At 49.1% G+C, this 25,824-nt stretch overlaps 1 protein-coding gene across 2 annotated transcripts in view; it reads left to right on the top strand.

Moving 5' to 3' along the window:
- Ccdc60 (coiled-coil domain containing 60) overlaps positions 1–25,824 on the top strand; it is a 166,713-nt gene that overhangs the window by 626 nt on the left and 140,263 nt on the right. The gene's annotated exons all lie outside the window — the stretch shown is intronic.

Below are 25,824 nucleotides of genomic sequence, written 5' to 3'. Positions count from 1 at the left end.
GACAAGGGAGAGTGGGGGTCGGAGGACGGGGAAGGGACAGGGCCTAGGTATAACGAACCTGTCCAGACATCCCTGTTGCTCTCGATGGTTGGCTTCTCACAGAGAATGAAAACACGGATCAGAGCTGTGAGCTATCCATTAGGCAGTAACTCTAAACTGATGGACTAAATTGATAGAGACACTGTAGAAAGCAGGGGAGAAATAAAGAGGAATTGTAGACGGGAATCGCAGAACTTAGTTCTAGAGATCCGCTGGGCTGGAGAGACAAGCCCTTCCTATCACTCTGTGGAGAGGTTGGTTGCAAGGGTGTCACGTTTTGGGGGTGGGAACGGGGTTGCTGGTTAAGCTGCCTGTTTGCCCGCTGTCAGGCAAGATTCTCCACATGCCCGAGCCTTTCTTTCTCCCCGACGAGACCGGGATGGGCCAAAATAGTAGAAAGAGTAAGAGACTCAAGTATTGAGACTGTCTGCCTATGTGTATGTGTATAAGTGGGTAGGAGACATGTGATTGTGTCCTTGGTATCGACTTGGGTCCAGAGTTCCTACTTGCAAATCTCATAACTTGGGTAGACGATGTTTTAAGTAAGTTTAATTTCCTCCACCTTGGTTAAGCCACGGGAGAGTGGGGGATTGCAGCTGCTCCACCCACAGGGATTCAGTAAAGCTCCTGGAGGGAGGAGTTTAAAAACTCTCCGGTTTATACATGGCCCAGAATGTTCCCAGGCTCTTTTGCTTTCTACAACTTTGTTGTTTTTTACGTTGTGTTGATGAGTCTTGCCTGCATACTTAGATGTGCACTGGATGTGTGCCTCATACCTGTGGATGGCGCTGGATCCCTTGGGACTGGAGTTAAGGATGGTTGTGAGCTGCCGTGTGTACAAGGAATGGAACTCTAGTCCCCTGCAAAAGTAGCAAGCGCTCATAACCTCTGAGCCATCTCTCCGCCCCCAAGGCTGCTTCTCTTAAAATAGTAATACATCTTCATTCACCCCTCCTTGCTCGGCCCACTGGGGATGATCACTCCACAGAATTGAGCCTTAGACCTCTCCTGTCATCCCTAAATACTTCACTGAATGGGTCTGACTGAGAGCATCGCCTCTGGAACCAAACTTCCTGGCAGAGTAGGATGGGAGGGAGAGCGAGGCATGAGTTGGTTGTCACCAGAGCAGGTACAGAGGCAGAGAGTCCAGCAGACTCCCACAACGTGTTCTCTGACTATAGGAAGTGGGTCTTGGGCTGGAGAGATGGCTCAGGGTTAAGAGCACAGACTGCTCTTCTGAAGGTCCTGAGTTCAAATCCCAGCAACTACATGGTGGCTCACAACCATCTGTAATGAGATCGATGCCCTCTTCTGGGGTCTGAAGACAGCTACCATGTACTCATAAAATAAATAAATCTTGAAAACAAAAAACAAAAAAGGAAGTGGGTCTTAAGGAAATGACCACACAGTCTGAAGTATTTCACAAAGGTAAATAGCTATAGTTTTTCCGAAGAATGCCTAACTGTGCTTAGCCACTTATTAGACATCCCTGCACATTCTAAAAGGGTGGTGACCTTGGCTCCTGGTGCCTGGAGTTGCTGACTTGTTATCATGGAACCCTAAGATAGAAAAAAAAAAGCAGCCTTAACTTGGCCATATCCTAAAACTTCCAAAAAATATTCTGGGGGGATGCTTCCTCCTAACTCAGTGATACAGACGTGAGCAGATTCTCCAATAATCCATATGGGTTTCAACCCCACCCTAAGGGTGACCTCAGGCAAGTCAGTTCCTCTCCATCCCCTACTTTGCAAGTTTTTTTGAAATACATGCACCACTTTTAAATTTGTATTTATTATTATCGGGGCACATGGCCTGAGGTGAGGTCTCTTGAGTACGTGAGCATTCACAGGATTCACAGAAAGGAAATCCTCACCTACCATCTGTTCGTGGGCTCTGGGAGTAGGACTCAGGCCACCAGGCTTGAACAGCAAGCCCCTTTACCCTGCTGAGCCATCTCGCCTGTCCCCATGTCTTTAGAAAGAAAAAAAAAAAAAACAGAACCTATCAACTTTCTCTTTTTGTGCTGCAGCTTCCGTTTCATGATGGGTTTGGATCTTATTTATTTATTTATTTATTTATTTTTGTGTCACTTTAAAGCAAGCTCCACCAATTAATGAGATGACAGGATGAGTCCCTGCTCTCAGAGACAATAAAATGCGGAACATAGTGTGCCTCTCACCACAGTTGGAGTTCAGCTGACGGCTTCTACCCTGAGACTACTGCTTCTAGAAAGTGATGGGTTTGTGGGGGTAACGTTCAAATGGAACCTGACGCACCCCACCACTGAATGTCAGTGCTAGAATGGTGGTGGTGTTTCGTCTCATGAATGACTGGAGGATTAAAGTCTTATCCCCGGGTACTCTGGAGCCTGCCGCAGAGCCCTGATGTCTAGTTCTCCCCGAAGAGCTGAGCAGGCCAGCAAAGGGGATGAGGAGCCAGGCAGGACTCCTGATACTGAACAGACCTGATGAGGAATCAGACCCAGCTCACCCAGTACCCAGAGTGCTAGTAGTCCAAGAGGGAGGGGCAAGGCCGTTCAGAAGCCATCTCTTCGGCCAGAGGTGCCCCCAGCTAGCAGGATGATAGGCTCCGGTTTGGTTTTCCTCTCTCAGCAGACGGCAGACATAGTAAAGGGCAGGTGAGAGCCAGGTGATCCCCTCTAATCAAGGATACCACACCCCTGTACAGAATGGCTGATTACCCTGAAAAAGCGGTAAACTATCTAATGACCGCTTGTGATTTAATGCTAGGGGTGAGGAAGGTAGACCAACCCTGTGTGCCAGGCAAGACTTGGCTCAGGAAAATAGCAGGGAGCCTTTTCTCTCTCCAAGGGGATCTATGGTGACTGCACAAAGCAATTACAATTTACTGGCTTGGTTTGTGTTTTTCTTCCTTCCTTCCTTCTTTCCCCCCTCCCTCCTTTGCTCCATTTGTCTCTGTTTCTCTTTGTGTGTTTCTCCTCCCCCCCCCCCGTCCCCCTGTCTGTCACTCTCCACTGTCTAATGCTCCAGCCTGGAACTATCCACCATAGTGACCCTTCACTATGTCTAATTGCCCACCCTGTGACAGCAACCCCTCTCCGTGATCAATCAGCAGTCAGGAAGGAACTGGCCCATTTCTGCCTGATGAGGGATAGGCATGTTCTTCAGTGGACAGAATAAGGCTGCTTTTTGTCCCTTTGCAAAGAAGCAGCAGTGTAGTGTGAGGAGAGGGCTGTGGGAGGAGGGAGAGAGGCAGATCAGAAAGTCTTCCACCTGCAGTATAAGCTGTAGAGACCTGGGGAGCTCTGCCTTTGAGGTCCAGCCCCTTTCAGACCTGTTCAGGGTCAGAATCTGTGAACCAGGTTGAGTGGAATTGGGGTCCATGAGGTAAACATTTTAAAGCATTAAATAGATGCCTGAGAGGTGCTGAGACAGTCTCAGGTCTATAGGCCTGGGTTCTCTCTCTTCTCTGGCTGGCCTTGAATGTCACCACTAATCACTAGCGCAAGGCCTAGATGGGGCTGTGACCTCTCAGTAGAGTGCACCCCATCAGGAGCAAGGCCAGATCCCAGCTCAGGGAGAGGCAGAGAGCACAGGTCTGGGGCTCATTTTTGTTTTGCATGGGAGCTAAGACACCTTTGAGGAGTTCACCCTGGTGGCAGAAACTCTGACCCAGTGTGAACCTTTAGGTGGTAGAGAAGGGAGCAGCCATGAAGGACGGCTCAGGCTTGGATTTCCAACTACTTGGAAGCTCTGGCTGGAGAGATCATGAATTTGAGACCAGCCTGGGCTAGAGAACCAGACTCTATCTCAAAATAATTACTTTAATTAATTAGTTAATTAAAAAGAGGGCACCCATGAGTGTAGTTCAGGTCCCCTGGACTTAGCCCTCTGTCTAGTCCCATCGCTCACACTGAAATCCTGTGGAGAGCCACAAGTTATCAACAACAACAACAACAAAAAAAAAAATCAAAGGAAACCGCTGTGTATTGATTGGGACCACTGCAGGCTACAAGCACAAAAAAAAAAAAAAAAAAAAAAAAAAAAAAAAAACAACACCCCAGTGACATAACCATAAATTTGCTTCTCTCATGGTAAGAAGATTGGAGGTGCGCAGTTTCAACGGCTCTGAAATGCCCAGGCCTCTTCTGCTGGTTACAAAATGACTACCCAAACTCTGGGTATCCCAGCCAAGCGCCCTTGGATGAAGCAAGCCAAAGAACCGTCCCAGCCTACAACCCCCTCTGTCTCATTTGCCTGAATAGTGTCTATTCTTTTGCTTAGTATAAGAGCGACTGGGAAGGTTTCTCCAACCCCGATGCAGAAAGCAGGACAGGAGGCAGATGGTTGTGTTAGAGATTGGTGTTGGGTTGACAGGTCATTAGTGACTGATACAAATGAGCTCATAAAACCTCCAACATTAGGACTCCTTAGACACATGCTGACAGACGAGTCTTTTAAAAAAGGCCTCCTTGTCCTAGCCTACTGGTTCTCAACCTTCCTAGCACTACGGCTCTCTAATACAATTCCTCATGTCATGTCTGATCCCCCCAACCATAGCATTATTTCATGGCTACTTACTAACAGCAATCTTGCTACTGTTATGAATCATAATGTAAATGACTTTCGAGACAACGGTTTGTCAAAAGGATCAAGACCCACAGGTTGTGAACCAGTATCTCAGCCCCACCCAATGGCTGCGTTTGTCCACAGTGGTACCCTAGGAGAGCCATCAGAGAGCCCAGGGTGATCTTCAGTCTTGGTTGTCACAGCAGAGTGAGCACATTTCCAGGGGATGAACTGTGTGTGTGTGCGCGTGCGTGAGTGTGCGTGCATGTGCGTGCGTGTGGCACAAAAGGGAGAAAACCACCCAAGTATGCAGTTCTGTTTCTCTCAGCTTCCTGGTCACCATGATGTGATCTGAGAACACACCTTCCCTACTGTGAGCCACAACAAAGCTTTCCTTTCCAAGTCCTCTCCATCAGACACTGAAGGGCAGGGTGACTGAGAAACGAGTGCGGGGGGGTGGGGATGGGGGGAGAGGAGTAGTGTCTCCCTGTGGGAGCAGCCACCCACTCAGGTGATACAGAACCCCAAGTGTGTGCCAAATGTAGTGGATGCCGGGTTACCAGGGTCCTTGTTCCAGGAACTGAGGCAGTCTTGCTGCATAAGGAGGGATCCAGAGCTGTGGAGAGTGCAGGACCTGTTTAGCTAGGCCATGGCATGGCTGGAGGACACTCAATCTTGACCTCCTTCCTACATCTGCACATTCTCCACACCTTAGACGGCACCATTGAATCCAAACGGTTTGTGAATCTGTACTGGTTTCGGCACTAAGGGGCATCTACCATTTACGTGAAATCCAACAGAAGCCAGTTATACCTTTCTTGGGCTGAACAAACCAACATATTTTTCCCCTCAGAGATCTTTCTGACAGCTAAATTCAAAACCACTATCACCAGGAATGGGATATCATCTATCAAGAGAGAATCCCATTTTCCTGCTCTGAGTCCCTGTGTTCAAACCCCACCAAGGACATCTTCTGGGGATTCCTTCAGATCGCAAGTATTTCTGTCCAAACTGGGATGTATGCCATCGAAGGTTTATGCAAGAACTTGAAAGCCACCCACGTCTAGTGATCTGCACTGACAGGCAGGTGGTGTGGCTTGCGGCTTCTCGAAAGGCTGAGGAGCTGAGATGGTCTGTGAGGACAGTACAAATGTTTTGTGTGCTGTAGCTCAGGGGCAGGAAGGGGAGGCAGCTCGCCCAGCTACAGGCTAGGGGCATCTTCTAAGGTTATACTGGACACCTGCCTACCCTGAGACAAATATTTGAAGGGCACTAACATGAAGCAAATGCTGGGTATTCTCCCCAGGCTCCCGTAGTCCTGTTGGAGAGAGTCCTCATAAGTGACTTCATCAAAGGGACTAGTTAATGCCACCAGGACCCTATTCACAACCCAAACCCACAACTACGTGCTCCTGACATAAAGTGACAGGTGACAGTGTCAGCACTAAACCTGCACACACCCGCTCGAATGGGTGCTCGAATTCATCCTCTCTACAAATACCTGAGCCAGTGCAAACTCCATGGGCAACACTGCCATGCTGGGCTGTACTGTTTAGGGAACCATTGCATTCGTGATAGAAATGGAAATGTTTGAAATGTTTCTGGTACTCCCCTGAGTGTTCTGTTGGGGGAATGCATGGATGCAGAAGCCATGGCTACCAAGAGCTGACTCTATAAACAAGCATGTAACCTGATTTTTTTTTCAATTTATTTTTGAGATTATAATTAATTACAGCATTTCTCCCTTTCCCTCCCTCTCCTTCCTCCATATGGTAAGCCCTCCCTGCTCTTCTTCAAATTCATGGCCTTTATGTATCTGTGTGTGTGTGTGTGTGTGTGTGTATGTGTGTGTGTATGTGTATATATGTGTGTATATGTATATGTATATGCAGATGTGTACATGTGTATATACATATGTCTATATGTCTATATAAAACAATATACATGTATGTGTACACATATATACATATATACAACAGTTAGTAGAATATATATATTCCTAAATATAGCCCCTTCGGCCCCTATAATGCCTCCTGAATTATGTTATCGGAGCTGATGTTTTGGCAGTGGAGTGCCAGTTGGTGTGTCCTCCCTGGGGAGGACCACCTCTCCCACTCCCAGCCTTCCTTGGCTGCCGATAGTGCTTTGTGCAGGGTTGAGGCCTCATGTGCCTCCATCCATCCATTTGGCACCTCCACTGAAGCCCTCCTTGGGCAGCCATATTGGTGAGACCCAGTGGGTGTAGCTCCAGATGTTACCAGGAAACACAATCCCCTGGCAAACTCCCCAATCCTCTGGCCCTTACAATCTCTCTACCCCCTCTTCTGCACTGATCCCTGAGCCTTAGGTGCTGGGGTGTTTTGTAGATGTTGTATCCACTGCCAGCCCCTCCCTTCACTCTACCCTCCATGTGACCTCCTTCCAACTTACTGTTCTCTTTGAAGAGTGTACAATGCCGTTCTTCCTCGGGTAAAAACAGAATGAGTGGGTTGCTGAGAAGGCTTGCAGTCCAAGGGTAAAGACCAGAGTTCTAAAGCCCAGGATGCACATGAAGTAGGAGTGTACTGCACACCTGTAACTTAAGTGATGACTGGTTGTCCTCCGACCCCTGCAAGCGCACACCCACACACACATGCACAAAATCTTGGTTTTTTTAATGCTACTTTATTAAGTTCTTCTATCTCTCACCCTTCTAACCTTTATCCCACCCTAGTCCCTCCCAACCCCCCAACACTAGGTAGAAGAGAAAGAAGGTCAGAGGGGAAAGGGGGCATAGACATCTTTAGACTACTATAGGTGTTTAGGGACAAGTTTCTTGAGTCAAGTCCACTCTTCATAGTCAGGATAGCTCCAGCTTCTTTTCATCTCTTTGCTCATTTTGCTCAGGGTTACTTGTAGCAGCAGCAGGGGGAGCAGCAGCAGCAGGGGGAGCAGCAACAGCAGGGGGAGCAGCAGCAGCAGGGGGAGCAGCAGCAGCAGGGGAACAACAACAGCAAGGGGAGCAGCAGCAGCAACAGCACTGAGAGCAGCAGCAGCAGTGAGGAGTAGCAGCAGGAGGGGGAGAAGCAGCAGCAGGGGGAGCAGCAACAAGGGAGCAGCAGCATCAGGGGGAGAGCCTCAGCAGCAGGGGGAGCAACAACAGCAGGGGGAGCAACAGCAGCAACAGCAGTGGGAGCAGCAGCAGCAGTGGGGAGTAGCAGCAAGAGGGGGAGAAGCAGCAGCAGGGGGAGCAGCAGGAGGAAGAGCAGCGGCAGCAGGGAGAGCAGGGGTGCAGCTGCAGCAGCCTTCTTCAGAGTGCCTCCTGCCCCTCTCAGTGCTGTGGAGTTTATTCCCTCTCCAGAGTCCCCAGAATTAAACTATTTGCAGCTGGCCAAAATCACCCCTCTCCTAGAGCACCAGACAATCATAGTCAGTGGCTGTGGAAAAACTGAAGCAGTTTCCACACCAGGGACTTAAACATAAGTGAATTCACATAACATACCTGGGTTTTTAAAGAAACCAAAACTCTCACTACTACACAAATACACGTGCATACAGAGAGACACTCATCACACACACACACACACACACACACACACACACACACACACACTCCATGATGAAGACATATCTTTAATGAGGTTTAGAAGGTACTATGTAAGCCCACCAAGTTTCCCCCAGCCTTATTTGTCCTTGTGATGTGTGTGTGTGTGTGTGTGTGTGTGTGTGTTTAACATGCTACCCCCTCCATATTTCTCCTCCTCCCAGAATATGTTTCAGCATTAGCTTGATGGCAACCTTCTCTGCGCATCCTCTCCCAAACCAGGTCGCAGGCTCCTGTTCACCAATTTTCCTGACCTGACACCTTCTCCCTTGGCAAACTGACAACTTCTCCATGGCAGGAAGCAGGCCGGCTTTGACTGTCATTGTAACACTAGTATCCTGCAGGACCTACCCCTAGGCAGACACACAGTTAAGCTTTGGTTGAAGCAGATCCCTCTCTCCAGGAGCTGCTTGGTTCAGAGTCATTGGTTAGTATCAAAACCAAACCAGCTCTGCTTGAAGAGGAGCCACGGGTCTAGATGAACCCAGGAAGGCAACAGGTCAGAGCTACCTCTCAACACCATCTCCAGAAGCTGTCACGCCCATGGCTTTTTATATCCGGATACTCTCAGAGGTCCACATGGTGGCCAAACAGCCACAGCCCTTTGCCTGCAAGGGGGAGCCCTGGCTCCCAGCTCTCTTGCTTGCCTGTCTGGACGACTCTGGGGGACCCATGTGAGCTCCCTGGTTCCTTCATCTTCATCCAAGCAGAGTACCTGGAATTTTCTGACCTCTGTTGTTGTGACATGATTGGAGAAAGAAATATAACAACCTTCCACCTATCAGGCACCCACTACTCCTCAGTCCCATGAAGCAGATGAGATCATAACCCTCTATGTGCAGAGATGAGGAGCCTGAGCCTTAGAACAGGTTCCTGCCGTCTAAGCTCCTTTTCAGGATGCTTTGACATAAACAGCCAGACAACAGCAGCTTAAGAGAGGACTAGTCTATTTCAGCTCGCAGTTATGGGGGTGGGTTAGAGACATTATAATGACTGGGGATTGAGGAAGCTATTCACACTGGACCCCCAACTCCAAAGCAGAGAGTGGTCCATTCTGGGGACCACGTCACTTTCTCCCATCTAGTTGGTTCAGGACCCCAGCCTAAGGACTGGTGCCACTCACGCTGCCTGAGAAGCCTCCCACCTCCAAGATCACCCCTCACAGATGTGCCCAAGGGTTAACCTCCTAGTCAATCCTTCATTCTATCACACCTACAATATTCCTCTTAAGCAGATGATAGAGTTGAGGGCTTAATCCCAAACCAAATAACCCCCAGAGCCTGTGTTGCCGAGAGGAACCATGGAGCAGGAGGCAAGCACCTCTCAGAGAGGCATCTGTTGGAGCAAGTTCTTAAGTATACTCAAAAAGTCTCTGACAGAAAAAAAGGAGAATGCCAAGTATCGCTTTAGGCAACACGCATGAGAATCTGACTGTGCCCGTGACCACGGGCAAGGACATTTGCATTTTTCTTGAGATCTCGCTAAAATATGCTGTCGGGTTTCTGGCACAGGGAAGAGCTAAAGACAGGGAAGGAAGCAAGAAAAGAAGCAGTCAACTTCCCAAACAGAGCCCTTTCGGCGGAAGGCACGAAAGCGGATGCGGAGGCCGTTTCTAATTAGAGCTGCTGCGTTTCTAAGAAAGGCGTGTTTTGATTCCAGGTCAATACACTGCCAAGACCTGCTAGCTAAAGGAAAGGAGACAATGGGCTCAGCTAATGAGGGATAGGTCTGGAGGGAGGAGGGGAGGGGGGGATGCTGATCATTTAAACAGCTTAATTGGGTTGGATAATTGAGGTTTATCCAGTTAAATGAATTCCTTCTGAATCTAAGCCCTGACCTATAGGGTTTTTGTTTAAAAGAAAGAAACAAAGAAAGAGAGAAAGCACTCAGCTTTGTAAATTTGATCCTTTTTTTTCTGATATCTGACCACTTGGCTTGGAGAACAGAACATTGAGTAAGTGCCTGTGCACAGAGTCTGTTTGCATGTACATCCTCAGGTAGAACCCACTTGGACAGGAACCCACAATGTCTCGGCCACCTGGACCCCAGCCTATGCTGGCTGTTCCACAGAGGTAGCAGACTGGCAATCGGCAGACTTCTCTAAAGGAACAGAACCGCTTAGGAGCTAAGATGGTTGATAGCTGTATTTATGTGCATGTGCGCCTGTCTACATTTATATGCACCGTGTATGTGCAGGGACCCTTAGAGGCCAGAAGAGGGCACCCAGACCGAATCCCCTGAAAGTAGAGTTACAGGCAGCAATAAGCTGCCCACTGTGGGTACTGGGAACAGAACCCAGGTCCTCTACAAGAGCAGTAAGCACTCTTAACAGCGGAGTCGACTTTCAGGGCCCAGGATACATACCACAGAAGGATTTATTAGAGCAGCCTTTACAGAACAGGGTCTGGAAAGCCCAGAATGGCTAGCTGCACTTTGGAATAGTAAACACCCAGTTCAGTTCCATCCATGTAGCTGGATGTCTAAATAGTACCAATCTATCCGTGAAGGTCCAGAAGCTCCCTGTGGGGTAGAGGGTGCAGCTGCTGTGTCTCTTCCATGTTAAAAAGCCAGAGACTGGAGTCTCTAAGAAAACAAAGGCTCCCCACTGGCAAGCAGGAGACACTGCTGATTCCGTGGACCTCTTCTGGGGGTGGGGGGTTGGGGGTGGCCAGGGTACTAAAGATGGAACCTAGGGCTTCATTTGTGAAGCAAACATTGCCCTACCTGTAATCCCACTCAGATTGCCCACTGTGAAGAGAGGTCCTCCCTCCTCAGTCACCCCTCCCAGGAAACACTGTCAACAGAAACACCCAGAAGTGTGTCTCCCAGTCAGGATCAACCATCACCACCCTCATGGGCAAGTGACTCCCTGTGCCTCAGTCTCCTCCTCTCCCCCATGTAAGCAGTAACAGTTCCTACTTGATTGGTTTATTGGAAGGGCTGACAACATAATGCTCAGAAACATCCCTGGTGTATAGGAAGTGCTCTCTGGGGGCAATCACCTCTCTCTGTTGCCGTGTAGGGATCAAAGCCAGTGACCCACAAATACCAAGAATTAAGAATGTTTAGGAGCTGACATTTCCAGAAATGACGGCTCCCCAGCTGTTTGCTTTATGTGTATGCAGGAGAAGGTGCCAAAAGGGTAATGCAGCCGGCGATGTTCCCTTCCTGAGAGCCCTTGAAGCAAGTGCCCGAACGGTAATTAGCGCAGGTTGTCACCTATGTTCCCGTGCTTATTAGCGGAACTTGTCGTCTGCTAATCAAGACTCTCTCAGATATTTATAGACCTTTTAAAGGAGGCAACTCAAGGCTTGGGGGAGCCACTGAGGAAGCTAGGAGAACATCAACCCGGCTTCCTCACCATGGGATGGAAGGACCATGCGAGTTGGGGGCCAGCCCGTGGGGTCTGTGGGAGCAGACACAGGCAACCTTGATTCTTCCTTATTTTTTAGCATATGTTAAATATATATCATAATGGGCTTCGTTGTGCTTTATTCATGTGTGCGCATGATATATCTTGGCCATACCCATCCCTGTCACCCTTTCTTGTTGGACTCCGTTCCCCTTGTCAAACTACCTCTGCTCCCACGTAATGGGATGTGTGTGTGTGTAGCATGACTGCCCCAGGATTGAGCTCATCATCACCCTGGGACAGGGAATCAGCCATGAGGTCCCACCCCACTGGGAAAACCTAAACAATTAATCACTCATGTAGATGGCAAAGACATTTTCCCCAGCGTCGAAGCCATCAGTAAGGCACACATTCCTGTCACAAAGCTCTGGGCCATGAAGAGGCACACTGCTCACTCTCACTGACACACTGCTGAAGAGAAGTGCCTTGACCAAATAGCTTCCATTCTTCATCCCCCAGAAGAATCTCTAGCCTGCCCCTGTCTTCCCAGCTGGAGGTGCTGGAAGATAGCTCACCGGCCCCCAGATGCAGGGTTCTCCCTGTATGGTCCTTGCTTCCTTCGCTCTGTGGTCACAGCCCAGCATCATAGAAGCTGGTGTGGGGGCAATCAATCACTTCTCCCTCCCTCCCAGTCCACCTGCTTACCTCCTCAGGATAGCCAAGGCCTGTGGGTCCATTCTTCTGCAGTGACCTCAGAGACTCATGCAAAGTGCTCCATCTCGCTGTGCTTGAGTCTGCCACCTGTGGCACCTCAAACTAATCTGCCGCAGAGCCTGTCCTTTCTCTTCCTGTGTACCAAGGCAGCAAAGCGTCATACCATGTGAGCAAGAGACATTATCTCTAGGCTCAGGTATTTGGATACTTAGTCATTAGGGAGCAGTACTACTTGAGAAGGATTAGGAGCTGCGGCCTTGCTGGAGGAAGTGTGTGTCACTGGGGGTGAGCTTTGACGGTTCAAAAGTTCAAGCCAGGCCCAGTGGCTCTTTCTCCCTGATGCCTGTGGATCCAGATATAGAACTCTCAGCTACCTCTCTTGCACCAAAGTCTACCTGTGTGCTGCCATGTTCTCCTCCCCATGACAACAATGGATTAAACCTCTGAAACTGTAAGCCAGCTCCAATTAAACGCTGCCTTTTAATAAGAGTTTCCTTGGCCATGATTAAGACAGAGGTCCACTGTTCAGGGAGAGATCAACCCTCAAAACCAGGTCTGCCTGCCCGCAAACACCCACATGCCCCATCCCCACCCTTGCCCTACTCCCTATGGATGCTCACTGCCACCGGTCCCCTTGGGGCGGAGGCTTGACTTTGTTTTATTAAGTTTCTCCAAATTCAGTTTCCAACTTTGCTCTCCCAGTCTGTGTCATCCTCAGGAGAAGGGACCGGCACGTGGAGAGAGAGCCACCCTGACCACAGGACTCTAACCACATGTGACTCCTCACAGACTGCCCACTTCCTTCCTTTCTATATCTTCATCTGGCCCTTGTCTGCTTGGGAAGAACAACAGCCTCTTCTGGGGCATAAAAGGACTAGGCTTAATCTGCAGCAGGGGCCTGGATGGAAGAGAGGGGATGCTGGGCTGAGGCCAAGTGCCACCTAAGGAGCCAGTGGCCCCCAGCCCTGAGTCAGAGAAATAGGAATGTGCTGCTTCTCAGGAAGCAAAAGGCTGTGTTTATTTCCCGGGAGTGTGAGAGCTGAGCCTTCAATCTTATATCAATCTCTCTCTCCCTCCCACCCCCACCCTCTTTCTCTGTCTCTCTGTCTCTCTTTTTCTCCCTCCCTTCTTCCCCCTCCCTCCCTTTCTCACCCCTCCTTCTCTCTCTCCTTCCCCCTCGCTCCCTTTCTTTATCTCTGTCTCTCTGTCTTTCTCTCTCTCCCCCTCCCTCCTTCCCCCTCCTTCCCTTTCTCACCCCGCCTCCTTTGTCTCCCATGTCATTGTAACAATGAAGAACAATACATTATGTATCCCTTTTCTTCTCTTAACTTAATTAGCTTAGTTAATTATTTCAATAATCTCATATGTTTAAAAAGAGGAGAGATAGAGAACCCCAGCTGGCCATTTGGACAAAGGAACCAGTGTTTCCGTCCAACTGCTAAGCAACCCCGTCCCCATCTCTCAGATGCATGAATGCCCTTTTGTCTGCCCAAGACTGTGGTGGGCATCTGTCTGTAACCGTGTACCTCGGGTAAATAGATCATTAGGCAAGACTGATAACAGAGAGGTATACATCTCAACAGGGAAGGACAAGGCCACAAGCCTGTGGTCTCAGGGAAGAGCCTGGCTTCTGAGTTCCTTGGCATCAGTGGCCCTTTGCTGAAGGTTGCCTTTCTGCTTGGAGCAAGGAGATTTCCTTCAGAACACCGCCCAGAGTGCAGGGCTTCCCAGGGAGCTGCCTGATGAGGGATGGGAGGGGGTTTTGATAAAGAACTTGGTCACAAGGCATCGAAGTAGACCAGGCAGTGTTCCTGCAGATAATTTCTTCATTTTATACAGCCTGGTTCCCAGTGAAGCATAGCACAGACTTTGGGGTTGAGGGTGGGAGTAGGTGCCGCAGGCTCAGTGGATTCAGGCAGGGGTGGGGTGGGGCGCAAGCTCACCCAGGGGCCTTGTGCTTCTCCTTGGGGTCAGGAAGTTTTCGGGCACTAACTTTGTGCAGAATGGAAGCCAACAGAGACCAAAAGAAAGAATCCTCTCCTGGGTTCTGAAAAGCAGGGCAGTCATTCTGAACTGACCAGTTGATCGGCTCTCCTCAGTTCTTCAAAGGACTGATGAAGGGAATGAGCTAGTTCTACATTTTATTGTGGCCAAAACCCCAGGGCAAAATCAGCAGAATCGGCCCTAAGGGTAGGGGGAAGTTTCTGCTCCCAATTTCAGAGAGAGTTCCTCCACCACAACAGGGAGGGCATGACAAATCAGACAGTGCCCTCAAAACTGGGTCTGTGGAACCACCTATGCCCACCCCCGGGATGGGCCCCACCTCCGAAAGGCTCCACTTAAATCTTCTTAAAGCAGATTCACCAACTTGGGGTGGGAGAGGGAGAGTGTGCGTCAAGCGTGCCAAACAGGAGCTGAGCCAGTAGGTGACAGTTCAAGCCCAACCCTAACAGAAAGCTACAAAGCAGCCTTCAATGGCATCTGACCCACTTCTTATTCAACACAGCTAGAAGGATGGGCTCATGTTGGGTACACCAGGAGGCCTGCCTTTAGAGTCTCCCAGATGAATAAAGGAGCTCTTAGAACCTCAGTGTCCTTATCTGCAAAACAGGGCTAAAGTTAGTCCCTACTTGAGGTAGCCTTGGGTAACTAGGCTATCCTGGTCCTTCTGAGTCTCCAGGGTGGGTCCCCAGACTAAGTGTTGGTACTTATTTGTGTTCTAAACTCCTAAGTATTTTGTTGGGTCCAGAGGCAAGATAGATCAGCAAGTTCTCTTTCTTTCATCGTCTTTTCCGAGACAGTCTCACTATGTATAGCCTTGGCTTTCCTGGAACTCACTAGATAGACCAGGCTAGCCTTGAACTCACATGAATCTGCCTCTTGACTGCTGGAATCAAAGGTGTGCATCAGTACACCCACTGCAAGATCCATTGAAGAGGCTATCTCTGACTCTCTCATGATCTCTCTCCAACCCTTTGGGGCACTACAGTCATGGCCCTCACCACACACTGCCTGCCTGTCCTTGGAATAGAGGCTGCCATTAATGATCACCCAGCCAACAGCCATTTCTCGGTCGCTCACTGCATTAGCTATTTTTACGTTGTTGTAATCAAGCACTCAACAGAAAAGGCTTAGGAGAGGAAAGGTTTGACTACAGGAGGATGCCGCTGGTGGCTCATTGTTCACCTGTTGAAGGGCTCTGCATGGAGGAAGAAGGATGGGGCGGTCTGGCATCTGGTTTCTCAGAAGATTCACCCCTGGAAGATGCCTCTGGTCATCCGACCATATCACAGACACAGACCACCTGTGACAGATGCAGTTTGGAGGGGAAGGGCCCATTTTAGTTTGCATCTTCAAAGAGTGGAAGATATTGTAGCATTCACAAAGGCAGGAGCAGAGGGTGACAGCAGGAGTGGGAGGGGCTTACATCTGCCAGCAAATCATGAGGCAGAGAGGTCAACCAGAAAACCCTGACTGGCTGGAACCTGCCTGCTGGGCTAAACAGGCCCGTGTCCCATAAGTGCTGTGTTAAGAAAATCCTTCACTCTTTCCGCCAGTCTGAAAAAGCCTTTCCTTTGCTGACAACCGTAGGACTATGGTGAGCAGGGGGAGGGGTCTTTGGTATAGCATTTCTTTAAAGGTGCCATTCAGTTGTTTTGTGCATTTGTTTTATAGTTTCTAAATACTCCTTGTTCTGGAATTTTCTCTCCTTTGGGCTTCTGCCTCCACATCTCTCCAGCAACTTTGAAATTACAAGTCTTTGCTATTTATCTCCCACCCCCATCTGTCTTACTAGGAAAATAAGTGCCCCTCTAACACTCCCTCTTTCTCAGAAACCTCAGTGCTGAGCTGTCGGGGTTTCAGTGTGGTGACCTTCTCCAGGCTTTCCCGGTTGTTCTTACTGTTGTTCTATTAATCTGTTTTGTCAGGGGCGGGGAGAACGCAGTGTACATGTTTGTGTTCATGAGTGTGTGTGAGTGTGTGTATGTATGTTTATGTGACTGCGTATATATGTGTATGTGTGTAGTGTATATATGTGTGTGTACATGTGTATTCGTTATTTGTGTGTGAGTGTGTATGTGTGTGAGTGGGTGGGAATGTGAGTATGAGTGTGTATATGTAAGCATGTGTGTATGAGTGTGTATGTGTATGAGTGTACATGTATGTGAGTGTATTTGTGATGAATGTGAGTATGAGTGTGTATATGTGTATATGTATGTGACTGTGTATTGTGTGTTTGTGTGACTGTATGTGTGTATATGTGTGCATACATGTGTATGAGTGTATAGGTGTGTGAATGCATGAGTGTGTATATGTGTTGTGTGAGTGTGCATGTGTGTGAGTGTGTGTTTGTGACTATGTATATATGTGTGTGTAAATGTGTATGAGTGTGTATATGTGTATATGTGTGTATATGTGTGTGTGTAAATGTGTATGAGTGTGTATATGTGTGTATGTGTGTATGTGTATATGTGTATATGTGTGAGTATGTGTTTGTATGTGTGTGGGTGTGTATGTGTATATGTGTATATGTGTGTATATGTGTGAGTGTGTGTTTGTATGTATGTGAGTGTGAATGTTAGTGTGTGTGCTTGTATATGTGTGTGAATGTGTGTGTTTGTATGTGTGTGTGTGAATGTGTGTGAATGTGTGTGAATGTGTGTGAATGTGAGTGTGAATGTGTGTGTGTTTGTATATGTGTGTGAATGTGTGTGTTGAGTGTGTGTGTTTGTATGTGTGTGTGAATGTGTATGAGTGTATGTATGTGTTTATTTGTACTTGGATGTGCACAGGTGCACATGCGTGTTTGGAGGGCCAGAAGTCAGCATCAGGTGTCTCTCCCTAGAACTTTCTGCCTTCTTAAGTTTTTGCAGGAAGCACAGGGTCTCTTGGAGCAAAACTTACCAGTTTGTGGAGACCTGGACTGACTGGCAAGCCCAGAGGATGGTCCCACCTCTGTCCCATCGCTGTCCCATCACTTTAAGGTTTCAGACCTGTGCCCACCATGCCCAGCTTTTACATGGCCAACATGGATCTGAAATCAGGCCTTTACTCCTGTGCAGCAGGCATTTTACCCTGGGCCATCTCCCCAGCCCCAATCCAGTCATTCGTAACCATCTTTTCAAACTATAATTTCCACCACAATACACACACACACTTAAGCTGAGTCCTGCAGCTTAAGCAGGGATTACCATACCTTACATGTGCCCGTGTAATTACCACTCAACCCAATACAGAGTACTTGTAAACCTCAAGATCTGCCGCCTCCCCTGACCTCAGCCAGACACCAGCCACACTGTATGACTGTAGATCCATGTCTTCGAGTGATGTGATTGTTATGGTCCATGCTTTTCTGTGGCTGCTTCTCCCATCCCACATGTGTTTGAACCCCACCCATGTGAACAAGCATGTCAGACTGTGCTTGCTTTTATTTCTAAATTGTACTCGGGGTTGTGAACATACCAGACTTTCTCCATTCGCCTGCTGATTGAGTTTGAGCCCCCCCTCCTGTCCTTCCTTTTTAAAATCTAAAAAAATGCTATGAGCCATTTGCTGGTGCCTCCTATGTAGGATGCTCACACTGGTGAACAGAACAGGGTCTCGGCCCTGATGTAAGCCAGAAGCCCAGGAGCAGAGACTCCTGTCGGAGAATCCATTCCAAGCAGGGTGAGCGGGATGGAAAGAGCGGGCACAGGTTGCCATGGGAGCAAACAGCTGGAAGGGTGATCCACCCAGTGCTTCAGGAAGGGCTCCAGAGGAAGCCTGGAGAAGAGAATAGGGTGTGGGGGGTGGGGGGGCAGGAAAGAATGAGGGGAAGGTTAAGGCATGCCCCAAGGCGTGCAAAAAACTCTGCAGTGGTGGAAAACAGATGGAAGCTGACACTTCGCTGAATGTCCACACGGGGAGGCAGGTATTGTGACAGGCAGATCTCAGCATATCATTTCATTGAATCCTCGGAACAACTGTGAAGACCTTGTTAAGCTCCATTTGATAATTGAGGGGCCAGACCCAGGAAGATGAGGCAACCCATCTCCCTCGGGCAGTGCCATGGGTGGTTGCAGCAGGACCCAAACTTGAGGCCAATCCTGATTAAGCTGACTGGGGCTGGGGTCGGGCATTGGCAGGATTGTGGTAGCATAGAGCCAGTGACATGCCCTTGGCCCATAATTTAACCACTGAATGTACACAGACAGCATTTGCTGGATGAGCCAGAAACAGCCAAGTAAGTATCTCTGCAGACGTTCTGTTTGCCCTCACCAGCAGCTCAGCCTTCAGAAGCAGACATAGAGGCTCACCAGCACCGGCCTGACTGGCCTCTCAGTCTGTAAAAGCAACACGTGGGCCTTGGGGTTTTATTCAGTTTTGCTTCTGTTCTTGTTCATGGTCAAAGGCAAGGGTTTAAAAGAAGGTGGGATCAAGGAACCAGGGAAATGGCTCAGCCATTAGCAAGCCTTAGGAACGGAGTTCAGATCCCTGCACAGGCTCAGAATCTAGGTACAGAGACAGGAGGCTCCCTGGGTGTGGGGCTGGTTGGCCGTTTAGTAGAGTCAACCAGCCCTCCTGTCCCGGTGAGATACCCTGTCTAAAGGAGAAAGTGATTTTGTCTCTGGCTGGGGCGCGCACACACGTGCACACACATGTGCTCCCAGGAATGCACAGGTGACTATCCGCAGTGTGTAGCAGGACTTCTCACATCTTCCGGAACCAGAAGCAAGAGGTGGCAGGAAGTGGGCGGTACCAACTCAGCAGCCCTGTGGCCCATTCCCAGTGATCCTTTCGCTTCAGTGAGGCTCCGAGTACTGAAGACTCCACAGCCTTCACAAGCATCCCCAGCCCTGTCAGTGTGCCAGTGAGCTTCCTACTGCTGTGATGCACACTGGCCCAAAGTAACCAGGGGAGGAAAGGGATGTCTCCATCACAGGAGTGAGGAGAGGAGCTCAAGTTGGGAAGCAGGACCTGAAGCAGGAAGACTGCTTTTACTGGCTCTCCCCCTAGGTCTCCATCATCCTGCCTGCCCAGGACCACCTGCCCAGGGGTGGCATCACCCACGATGGACTGGACCCTCAGACATCAATCAGTAATCAAGAAAATCTACCCCCACCCCGACCCCATACTTGCCTACAGGCCAATCTGATGGAGGCATTCTCCCAACTGAGGTTCCCGCTTCCAGGTGACTCCCAGGTTTGTGTCAAGTTGACAAAAAATAGCCAACCAGGGGCCTATATTCAGACACGTGAGACTAGCAGAGGGCGGTACTATGCCTTACAGCATGCACCTTCAGACTTTCAAACCCTGGGCCTGTGACCATGAAAATGCACCTGGAATTGAAAAATGCACCTGGAATTGAGTCTGTCATCATTAGCTACTGAAGATGGCATCGGCCTCCTTGACTTTGAACTCTAGCAGAGTTGGTGGAGCCCAGTCCCTCCTGCCCTCTTTTCAGCTCTGGGGAGCTTTTCACATAATTACCAGGTGCTTATGAATGTCCAAACTTTAGGTTTCCATGACGACTCCTGCATGTAATGAACACAGCCCCAGGTAAAGCAGCTGAGCGTGGGTTCCCCGCCATCTTGCTTTTCATGCCTCAAATTTAATTGGCACTAATCGTGCCTCTGCCACCTGTGATCCTCTCATCACTTCCGACTCCTCTTCCTTCTCCTTGCTTCCTCTCATCCCAGAAAGAAGGGAAGTGGGCAAGGGAATGAGCAGCCTGTTTTTTTGGGAGAGCTAGGTAATGGGGTGAGGTAGTCCCCACACTGGGGTCCCTGACTGCCTGGCTCCTGGAGGCTACAGAGCAGGCATACCAGAGAGAAGATCCAGCCTGGCAGGTTGGCACAGGATGAAAGCTCCAAGTCTGACCTTATATGGGGCACTCCTCGCCTAGGCTGAAGCCTGAGAAGTCACCATATTTGGAGAGCAAGGACCTGAGGTGGAGATTTTGGAAAGATTTACAAGGCAAGGAGGGCTGAGTCTGTCTCCTGGCCAGTCTCCTGTTCCCTAGAAAGGGGAAATTGCCTGCAAAGGGTATGCAGCTGGAATGGGATGGGGGGAGTTTCATCTGGTTCTGTGGCATTGACACACACACACACACACACACACACACACACACACACACGATGCTCTCTCTCACAACATGTGCTCAAATTCTCTCACACATATGTGTTCTCTGTGATACACACATGCTCATACACATTCACACATGCTCACACATGTTAAACACACACACATGCTCTCTTACGCATGCTCACACATGCACATTATGTTCACATACATGCTCACAGAAGTTCACACACATACATGCTCTCCCACAACGTAGCCTCATATTCACACTCTCACACATACATGCTTTCTGTCACACACATATACATACACACACACGCACATACCCTCTACACTCTTACACACATTCACACACTGGCGTTACTAAATGCTCACCACTTTTTTGTGGGAAAGGCTCTAAGGCTCTAGGAACAAATAAAGCCAGACTAACCCTTGCAGCTGCCTCAAGCTCCCAGGAATTGCCCTTGCCAGACAAAGGCTGACAAGAGGTGGTAAGACCACAGGGGAAGGACTGGAAAGATGGCTCAGTGGTTAGCATTTGTTCTTGCAGAGAGCCAAGTAGAGTTCCCCGTACCCACATGGCAGCTCCCAACCCTCTGTAAATTCAGTTCTGGGAGTGTGGTGCTCTCTTCTGACCTCCGTGGGCACCAGGCACTCAGGTGGTGCATATGTTGCATATATCCACATGACAGGCAGACACTCACATACATAAGACAAAATACAAAAATCTAAAAACTTTACAAGACTGTGGATGAGTTTCTCACCGTGCAACCACAAGCAGGTTACTCTGCCTCTCTGAGCCATATCATTCCCATTCATAAACTGAGAACAGTAACAGAACATACCTCATAGGGTTGTTACAAAAATAAATGGAGCAATTGGGGATTGATTGGTAGTGTCTGCTGATCCTGGCTTCCAACACAGTGGTGGCACAGAGCAAGTGCTACAAGCGGTTGTTGAATGAATGAGTGTGATTAAAAGGGGGTTCAGAGGCCTGTCTAGGGTATTGTGAAGTGTGTGGGTCACCTAGAGCCCAGTTTCTAAATGCAAGAAGTTCAGATTTAAATGTCTTTAAGACTTAGGAAACACTGAGTGAGCAAAATCATTGAGAGAACAAGGACACAAATGTCCTGCCGCCCCCAGGTGAGCTTAAAGCCCAGCTGGGGGAATGGCCATTCGTCCCATTTCAGCCTGCTGGAACCTGTCAGACTTCTGGTCCAGTCCCCCACTTCACCCTTGCTCTCAGATTGTCACAAATAATACAATCAATTTTTCAAGTTCAATTCCTCTCTCCAAGCCACAGACTCCATAATGAGTTAAGGAAAGCGTCTCAAATAAAATCACTGTACTGTTATTAAATTCTTGGCCAAGTCTCCCAATGCCCATGACGCGCCAGGTGTCTGGGACAGAGGCTCAGGTTGTCACCATAATGAATTGCCATGCTCACTCAGGCTTAGGAAAGGGGACAGAACATCGCGCTTGCTTGAGAGAAGATGTACCTCACAGAGGTGACACCTCGTACCTCATTTACAAGGCAATGATCCCCAAACGCATGTCACAGTTGGATGGGTGACAAAGGGTCCCTCTCAGGACGCCTTCAGACTATTCTGCAGGGCCAGCCGAAGGAGCCTGGTACTTAGTCTTCCAGGCTCATCTCCTGCATCAGCAGCCTCAGGCTTGAAGGGTGCTATGCAGGCGTAAGTCAGAACAACCTCAGCCTGTAAGTACCAGGGACTTCTGTCAAAACCATTCTCTCTCTCAAAGTCTGGTTTGGAACATGTGAGCAGTTTTGATGTTGTGAACCCTGGAATTTTTTATTCTTAGCCACCAGACCTACTGGCTCTCCCTACAAGATCCTAGTTTTTAAAATGTATATCCTCACCCTTGTTCATGGACAGCCATTGCATCAGGCCAGGTTCTCTCTATGTGGGAATTAGGAACTCAGGACAGTTCGTACTCCAAAAAACCTCACCGGGTCTCTAGATGGTTCTGTGCCTGCTGCTTGTGTGAGCAGGGTTTGGAGAGCATTTGCTTCCATGTCTAAATCTTGAACTTCTGCTTCCAACCTGTTTCCTGAGCTGAGCTGAAGAAATGATTCATGGGAGAGAGGGGAGTGGGTGGGTGGGGCATGGAAGGATGGAGGGAAGGATGAGCGGGTAGAGCGTGGATGGATGAAGGAAGGGACAGGTAGAGGATGGAGGGAGGGGAAGAGGGAGAGTGAGGGAGGGGAGCACAGACAGACAGACGGTCAGGCTACTCATCCGCCCATACATCAGCCATAGCAACTGCCCTTGCAATCAGAGCAAATTAGAACCCCAGGTTTACAAGGTTGTTGGTTCTTCTGGAGCCTGAGGATTTCCCCACCTGGATCTCAGAGGCATTCCTAACTATCCTTCAGAGTCTGTGAAAAACAAACAAACAAACAAAAAACAAAAAACTCAACACGTACACAGAGCAGCTGTGCACTCCAGCCCCAGGGTCTCTCTTTCCTCAAAGGGTAAGAGAAAGACCGCCATGCCAGGAGTGTTGGTGCATGCCCACAACTCCAGCTGTCAGGGAGCTGAGGCAGGAGGATCATGAGTTCACGGTCAACAGAAGGCTAACCCTAGCAGGATGGCTCAGTCGTTAAAGTGTTTTGCAAACACAGGGCCTGAATGCGGATCCTCCTGCACCTAGATAAAAAGCTAGACATGGTGGCTGGTACGTGCCAGTTAAACCAGTGCTCAGGAGGTAGAGACAGGCAGAAGGCTTCAGGCTTATTGGCCAGCAAGTCTAAGCCAGATGGCCAAGCTCCCAGTTCAGTGAGAGGGCCTGCCTCAGAAAATACGCCTGTGGCTAAGTTCCTTAGCCCCTCTGAGCATCATTTCCTCATGTGAAGGTGTGAATTTTTATCTACTCGGCTTCCCTTGCCACAGAGAGACACTTTCCCTGAGCAGCCGGGTTCCCAGTCATGGCCTTGAGGGCCTCTGTGCCTAGAACAGTGTGGGGGGAGTTTATTTCAGAGATGAACAACTATGATGCAGCTGGAACCCCACTGCTGAAATCTCAAACTCCAGTTCTACCATGAAAAACCTGAGCAAGTGGGATGTGTATGTCACCTCCCCCCCCCCCCAAGGTTTGGGCCACAAGCTGAAGAGGGAACGAGAGGAAAGTAAAAGCTGGGAGCGGGAAAGAGTGTTGTAGAACTGTCTTCCAGGCACCTGTGAGCTCAGGAGCTGAGCACACAGTCACAAGACCTACCACAAAGCTGGTCTACTTCCTGTCGTGGTAGTGGAGGGCACCGCTCATGAGATCCACCCTTTCACTGAGGGTCTCTAGGCAGCTAATGGTGGCCAGAGGAGAAAGATTTTGTTCTGTGGTTGCCCGTGCTCCTGTAAGCATCCCCTCTCCCGTGACCAACCCTAGTTAAACTCTTAGGGTCACACACACCAAGAGGCAAAAGCTATAGAGTCTCCGGCTGGATAGGAAGAAAAGGGGGGGTCAGTGGGTGGGGGGTAATGGATGCATATGCTCAAAATAGATTATATAGATCTGTGACAACCTCATAGTGAAACCCATCAGCATATGTAACATAACCTAATAACTATTTATAAAACTGTATAAAGGGGTCTCAGTTGAGTCCAGTTAAATGAAAAAGGTCCAGCTTTATCCCAGGTGTTCTTTCTCATTAACAACAAAAATTGGTGTGGCCCATTTCTAAGCATCCAGATGTTTTTGCACAGGACACTGGTTCTGCCTGAGCACCTTGGGGACTGACCGCCTATCCCACACTTAATCTCTTGTCCAGGCAGGCTTCAGTGTAAGCATACTGAGCTCCTAGTGTTCCGTGAACCTGCTCCACCTCCATCTCCCCCCCCCCGAAGCAATAACGGTTTCTGTGGCAAAGAATTCCATCTCCTTTCTGCTCCTGGTTGAATGCCAAGCATTTCACTCGGGATAGGATGCCAGCTCACCAAGCCGCTCTGATCCTGCAGAGATGATGGCGGCAGCAGCTGGACTTACAGGCTTTGGGACTAAAATCTCAAGGTCTCCCTTTCATTGGAGGGAGAGCTAACACCCAGGCCCCTGGGTCATTGTGGTGCCTAAATGTGCTAAAATATTAGTGTAACACCCCCTCAGGGGAAGCCATGAAGGGCCCAACCTATAAGGCTTAATGCTGTTAGCAACCCATCTCACAGATGAAAAGATGGAGGCATGGGGAGAGGTTAATTAATGTCAGAAATAGTGTATTAGCTACTTTCATGAGAGCTTCAAGGAGACACAGAACAGAAGCAGTGTAAGGGGGTCCCAATCCACCAGTGGCTCTCAGCCATCCCAGTGCTGCAACCCTTGAATACAGGTCCTCATGTTGGGTCTGAGGCCCCGAGTTCAGATCCCCAGCAGTCACGTAAAGGCTAGGTGTGTTAGGACACACTAACAGTTGCAGGGCTAGAGAGAGGGAGATGGGGAACCCTGAGCCTTGCTTTTCAGTCAGTACAGGCAAATTGGTTCACTCCAGGTTCAATGAAAAACCCTTTCTCAAAAAATAAGGTGGGGGCAATTGTGGGAACCACCTAGCATCCACCTCCATCCCTCCATGTGTGCAAACGCACACAGCCACACATGTGCATGTACACACAGACACATAAACATGCATAAATAATAAGTTAGATATCGGTATAGTGACCACCTGGTGGGGTCCCCTCTGTACCCCTGCTTTGATTTGATGCACAACAAGTGAGCTTGGAATCAAACCCAGGACAGGTCAGCCCCAAAGCCTGTCCACTTTATCTCTGCCCATTTTCTCCCATGATAACCATAACTAGCTCCAGGGTGTGTGGCCAGGAAGCATAAAGAAGAGTCTGCTACATGCCAGCACTGTGCAGAAGGCCTCCATTAATCTCACACCAAGTCTCTGAGAGAGTTGTTATCTGCCCTGTTCTTCAGACACACTGGCTCGGAACCATTCCATAACTGGGTGTTAGGCCATTCAGCCTCCGAGAGGCTGGTCCATGCTCTTGTCCCGCCTCCCAGGACAGAGCCTACCTTTGCTCCCTCTCCAATAAGTTGACAAGAGAATTGCTCAAATTGATTCCATCTGCCAAAGTCCTCAAGACACAAAGCTAGATCACATGACATACTGAGCCTCCTGCTCAGGCCAAAGCTATAATGGACATGTGCTGGGTGCCAAACCCATGCATGGGACCTTGGCTCTGCACACACCAGACAAGCCACAGACTTGAGAGATTGGTGACAACCAGTAGCCCAAAGCCAACTCATTTCAGTGGGTGCAGGACCAGGGAGCAGGGTCAGCTTAGGACCACCACTTAACTCTGCCTGGCTCTGTTGTATTGGACAGTATTGAGGAGAGGCAAGGAAAGAGGATACAGAGATACACAGTGAGACCCCTTGCCCAACCTTCACTAGCATGCTAAAAATAGCTGATGCAGATGGCCACAGATCATGAAACGCACATGCCAACATCATGCCTTACGTGAAATCATCCCGTGAGGAGCATCCTGCAAGTCACTCACAATTAAGCTTAA

The sequence above is a fragment of the Mastomys coucha genome, unplaced genomic scaffold (assembly GCF_008632895.1).
Source record: "Mastomys coucha isolate ucsf_1 unplaced genomic scaffold, UCSF_Mcou_1 pScaffold22, whole genome shotgun sequence".
NCBI classification, from domain to species: Eukaryota; Metazoa; Chordata; class Mammalia; order Rodentia; family Muridae; genus Mastomys; species Mastomys coucha.
The sequence above is the reverse complement of the archived record's forward strand: the minus strand, read 5'-3'. Positions and strand labels throughout refer to the sequence as shown.